The following is a 5,736-nucleotide window of genomic DNA, read 5'->3' on the forward strand; positions in this document are numbered from 1 at the left end:
GGCCCTTAGATAAGGAGGCGCCTGATGGGCTGGAGAAAGTGCAGGACAGTGACAGCACCCCCACAGAGGTGATAACTGAGCAAGCAGGCGAGGGCTAGCGGAAGCTAACTGCGAGATCTGGACCTAGATTCGGGGAGGGGACAGGGCCCAGGGTGTGCCCGTGGGGAGGATGGCAGGATAAGGGGAAAGGTTGTGGGAGGCAAGGAGAGAAGGGCATTGAGAAGCCAGAAGTCTTTCATGTAGACTTTGAACTTGAGGTGACAGGGAAGATGGAGAGGATGACAGAGCCCGGTACCAGGGCGTGTGGAAAGCACACAGACAGGGTCAGGTGCATGCTTGAGGCACAAGCTTCAGAAAAGCAGCTGTAGGGTTTTCTTCCTTCATAACGTGAGTTACTTGTGTCAGAAGAGGTCTAAGATAATTGCCATTTATTTATTTATTTATTCATCTACTGATTCAGTGGCCCACCCTAGCATGGGGCCTGTGATCTAAAAGCATTTCCAAATATGTATAGTATGAAAATATATTGAACTGACAAGAATATACCAAACTCTAAATTAGGTTCCCAGTCACAGGGGTAAATGAAAAAGTCTGTTCTCGGGGTACTTGCAGTCGTAAGGTTTGTGTTGAGAAATGGGTTCCAGTAACAGATAAATGTCACTCTGGATCTGTATTCCACAGAGGCGAGGGTTAACGCATTTAGGGGAGGGAGCAGGTGGCCTGGTGACGGCTTCCATATGACAGCATTCTGGGCTTGGGAAAACACAAGATCCGCCTACAGGGCTTGAGGTGTGGACTGAAGGGGGTCACATTGGCCTTTGAGACTCCTTGATCTCTCCCTGTTGGACTGGCCTGACTAGTAGGATCGGAAGCCAGGGAGGAGGTTCCTCAATTCTCTGAGTCGCCCCCAAAGAAGACTGCCCCCTGTCCTGTCTGTCTCCTCTGGGGGGGTGTTCTGGAATCCCGTAGGCAGGGCACCGGCTGTGCTCTCGGTTGGTCGGTCGTAGTTTCATACCTGCCTTTGCTCTCCTTCCCTTAGTCTTCAGCCGCACCCTTAGGGACCCGCACCTCCCTGCCCTCCTCATCAGCAGTCATATACGCTGTTCCTACAGCACGAACGTCACCTGCTGTCCCCTTTAGGAACTGGGCCTCTTGCGAACCCTTGCTTCTGCCGTTCCCAGAAGTAGTACAGCTGAATGTTTCTCTTGTTCCACATGTGGGGTGAACAGGGAAGATCTCTGACATTTCTTCTGTTAAGGCTCCCCACGCACTCAGGCCTCGAGTGCGTGGGGAGCTGTGGCTCCCCGAGGCCGCCACTCCGTCTTCAGAAGTGCAGGCTTTCCAGAAGCTCAGAATCCTGTTCATCTGGTTCTACATCATTCTGTTTATAGCATCCCCCCTCCCCCCACAATGTGTGTGTGTGTGTGTGGGGGGGGTGTACATATATAGATAAGGAGGGGGAATGTTTGTATCAAATAACTCGTGGAAAGGATTGGATGAATTCATTTTTGTGTTCCAAAAAGTGACATCTCAAGCTAAGTGTCACTTCTCGGACACTGGTGACAATTTTGTCCCTGGGCCCTGAGGTAATGGCAAGTTTGCAAGAGAAGGTTTGGAAAACGAGACCTTAAAAAAGATTGGCAGCTCAAACCATGAATGGGACGCACACAGAAAAGACTGTTGTGTGTGTCTGTGTGAAGAACCCCATTAATAGGCTGCTGGGCTGCGTATCGGGTCATGTCGTCTTGGGAGACATGAAGGGACTTTGATGATAACAAGCAGCTTTTGAGAAAACCTAGAATTAAGAAAAGAATAGAGTTAAGACTAGAATCCCCATTATATAATCAGCTCTTTATGTGCCGTATTTGTGGTACGCTAACACAGATTTAATTACACATAATGCATTTCAAAAAGCTTTGGATTAAGGCAAAAAATAAATTATTAATAATAAGGACATAGAAAGTCTGTGGGCTTTTTTCTGCAAATGGAAAATATTTGCAAAACAGTTTGTTTTATACTGTACACCAGGCATTATTCACTATATTAATGATATCTTAAAATAGCTTATTTTCCTTCTATATTTAATTTAATTTATAAAATAATACTATATTGGACACATTTTAAAATATGTAAATAAAAACATAGTACAGATCTGTGTGCACAGTACCCATAAAAGAATGGATACAGAAGAAACGCTTTCCATTTACACTCTCCTTTCTGGCCATTCTCTCCAGAAAGTGTTTTGTATATTTATTGCATACACACACACACACACACACACACACACACACACACTATCTGTGTTACTAGTGTTTTTTTTTTTAATATAGAAATTTGCTCTGGCCCCCTTTCATATTTCCTGATGAGCAGTCTGGAGTTCTGGTCTACCTATCAAGGTCTTTCAGGGACCTAGGTTCCTCCCAAGCATGCTACGGCATTGTCCCCTCCAGGGCAAGGCCTCTCTATCTTTGGTAAAGGATTGCTGCTATTTCCTTTTCCCATTTTTTTAAAGTAGGCTCTGTGCCAAACGTGCAGCTCAGACCCATGACCCCGAGATCAAGAGTTGCATGCTTTACCAACTAAGCCAGCCAGGCTTTTTAAAATCTCCAAAGTATCACAAAGCACTATTTGTAAATTACAAAAAAAAAAAAAAAAAAAAGAAGGAACTATTATAAAAATGAAATAAAAAACCATAAAATATTACCCTGCTGTCAACTACGTAATTAGGAGTGAAATTGTGACTCCCGATACTGACAGCTCTATGTGCATTTTGAATGAATACCGTTTAGATCAGTACTCAAAGTTTTTAATATGGCACATATGCTTACTTCTTTCTTACCAAATTGATTTAATCTAGGTTGGATTGATATTTGTATATTAGAGATTCCTGATTTGGAAGTCTGTGGTATAGATCATTTGGTTCTCCAGGTTTTGGTTTTCTTAACTTATTGGCCATCCAGGAGTGTGGTGCTCCGCTTGGGGAAGGAAGATGAACAGTCAGTGAAGAAGGGACTTGCCGCATCATGAATATGTTTCTTCAAGCATTTTCCCGGGACTGGTAGTAGGCAATATAGACATTACCCAGGAAGACTCTGGAGTGGATCAGTTAATTCAGTTCTAAGATTGTTCCGTGACACAAGGCTGAAAATTTACCTTCCATATTATTTATCATCCTAAGTGATGTTCAGTCACATTATCCAGCATAAATTACCAGAGCTTCTGCAATGAGCTGAAGCCAATAGTAAAATGAAAATGGGCACACGGAAAACAAGATGTTCCTGCCTAGAGATCTCCAGTGCAGACTATAAATCCCTTCCCACCATCAGATTCCCAGCATAAACTTAGCTCATCTCCTGACGTTGCTTCTCCATTATTATTACAATCTAGGTGAGAATAAATCAAAGGAAGGAATTGACAGGCACTTGAAAACGCACCCCATTCCCTTTTATATTCGTACCTTTTACTGACATATAAATTATCTTTGCCAACTTGCTTCCCATTTAAATAGCTCTAAGAGTCTCTCAAATAATATATTGAGGGTCCTTATTTTAAAATGACTCTGCTTTTTCTCTTCTTCTGCCCCTACCCTGCTCATTCTTCCTCCCTCCCCCTTTCAGAACAAACAAACAAAAAAGCAAAAAACAACTCTGATTTTTCTGCCTGTCTAGGGGAGGAGTTGAATGCTAGATGACATTAGTATTTAATTGTAAAGAAGTTCTGTTCTTTGACAACCTGCATATAGTGCTCATATTTTTAACACTGTTTTCAATTCTTACATTTTGATACAGTTGAATAAATCTGGGTGGATATATGAAGCCCTGTTTCTAAAAGATAACGCGGGTGTTTAGTGGCGAGAATCAAGGGCCACTTTAGATGGATTGGAGAATTGCCTGGTCTCTCAGACCATGGAACTAACTCACAGACAGAACGCTAGCTGGGGCCTTAGCAGGGGAGGTCCAAGGCCAGGGGTTGAGATTTAAGTATGAAAGATAAAGTGCAGTTAGCCCTTGAACAACGTGGGGGTTAGGGGTGCCAACCCCACAAACAGTCTGAAATCTGTGTATAAATTTTGGCTCCCCCCAGATTTCAGATTCAACTACCAGTAGTGAGAACTGCCAGGGATCACTTTTTATTGCAAAATACAGTTTACGGCAGACATGAACTGCTCACTTGAAGATGATTAGCACTACGGGGGTTTTAAGTGGCTGCTTTGAGCTCCCTGCAGTTCCAGCCGGTGGCTACAGTGTGTACTGCGGTTGATTGCACTTATGATGTAATATTGCCTCTTTACATTTGTTTATGCTTTTCCTGACTGGGAACGGGAGCCATGTGTGGTCTGCGTGTGTATTAATTTTGATAAATTTTAACTTTGTAATAGATTCATGCATATTTAATGGCAGTAAATGATAAAATAGACTACTGTCTACATAAATCTTATGCATTCATGACATACATGACCTTTTCTTAATTTTTAATATTTCTAGACTGAATGTTTTGTGAGTTTTTTCAAATTGTCACAAATCTCCAAAAAAATTTCCAATATATTTATTGAAAAAAATCTGCCTGTAAGTGGACCCACGCAGTTCAGACCCATGTTGACCAAGGGTCAACTGTATATGCAGATATAAAATGAACAGTATTTTTATGGGTGCTGGGGGGATGTGTCCTCATGGGTGAAAAGGTGCTTTCTTGTCTAGTGAAGGAATGAATTCATGCATTTTGACCACTCTTGGTGTGGGGGGCGAGGGTGAAATGGGAAAGACTGTAGCTCCCGAAATGGTCTTTCAAATAATTACTCTGAAGAATGGCTGAAAAATGTCATGTAAAAGGGTCTGAGGACACACAGAGTTTTAAAGGGCATTTCCCAGGGGCACCTGGGCGGCTCACTTGGTTGAGCATCTGACTTGATTTCTGCTTAGGTCATGATCTCATGGTTCATGAGTTTGAGTTTGAGCCCTTTGTGAGGGGGCTGAGAGCAGGGAGCCTGCTTGGGACTCACACTCACTCTCTCTCTCTCTCTCTCTCTCTCTCTCTCTCTCTCTCTTCTCCTCCCCCCCCCCCCCCCGCCCCCGCTCATGCTTTCACTCTCTCAAAATAAATAAATAAACTTAAAAAATATAAAAGGGCATTTTGCAAGGAATGCACATTCTTTAGATTTGTCAGCAAACCCTAAGAGATGCATCTGAGGCACAAGAAGCAGCTGGGGCATTTTTCTCAATGGAGGAGTGGATTCCTTTCTGTGCACACAGAGGCATACCTGACATTTTTCCCCCTCCTTAATAAAGACTTTCACTCCCTTGCCCTTCAGAATTGACCTTCTAAAATACGGGACACAATTTCTTGCATAACTATCACCTGTTCCACCACACAACTGCCACGCTCGGACTCACGCTTCCGGATAGAAGACGTTCACACCAGTTGAGCTGGGAGCCACTGTAGGTGCCTGCTACATTCCTTTGGTGTTCGGTGTGAACCGCAGAGAGGACACAGCCGTCTTGTGAGTAACCGTCCATAACTCTATGATGAAGTGAGAGTCTAATAATGGACATAGTAAATAAAGTGTTTATAGAGGGTAAGTTTAAATATTAGCACCCATTAGGAGTAACTTGCTTGTCTAAAAATGTTCCTGTTTGGAGCGTATCTATGGGCTGTCACACTGGGTCTAGGAGATGTAGCACCCTTGAGGATTGCACCACGACAGCCTTCCATGCATTCAGAATGTGCTAGAAAAAAAAA

At 43.2% G+C, this 5,736-nt stretch overlaps 2 long non-coding RNA genes across 2 annotated transcripts in view; one reads left to right on the plus strand and one right to left on the minus strand.

The window, feature by feature from the left end:
• LOC115288919 overlaps window positions 1-5,736 on the plus strand; it is a 75,940-nt gene that overhangs the window by 23,072 nt on the left and 47,132 nt on the right. The window lies entirely within an intron of this gene.
• LOC115288918 overlaps window positions 1,690-5,736 on the minus strand; it is a 6,164-nt gene continuing 2,117 nt past the window's right edge. Inside the window, exons 2-3 of the long non-coding RNA XR_003907270.1 lie at window positions 5,356-5,535; window positions 1,690-1,795 (exon numbers count right to left, since the gene is read on the minus strand). This is a non-coding gene — a long non-coding RNA (uncharacterized LOC115288918). The remainder of the gene's footprint in view (window positions 1,796-5,355; window positions 5,536-5,736) is intronic.

This window comes from Suricata suricatta, chromosome 4 (genome assembly GCF_006229205.1).
Source record: "Suricata suricatta isolate VVHF042 chromosome 4, meerkat_22Aug2017_6uvM2_HiC, whole genome shotgun sequence".
NCBI classification, from domain to species: domain Eukaryota; kingdom Metazoa; phylum Chordata; class Mammalia; order Carnivora; family Herpestidae; genus Suricata; species Suricata suricatta.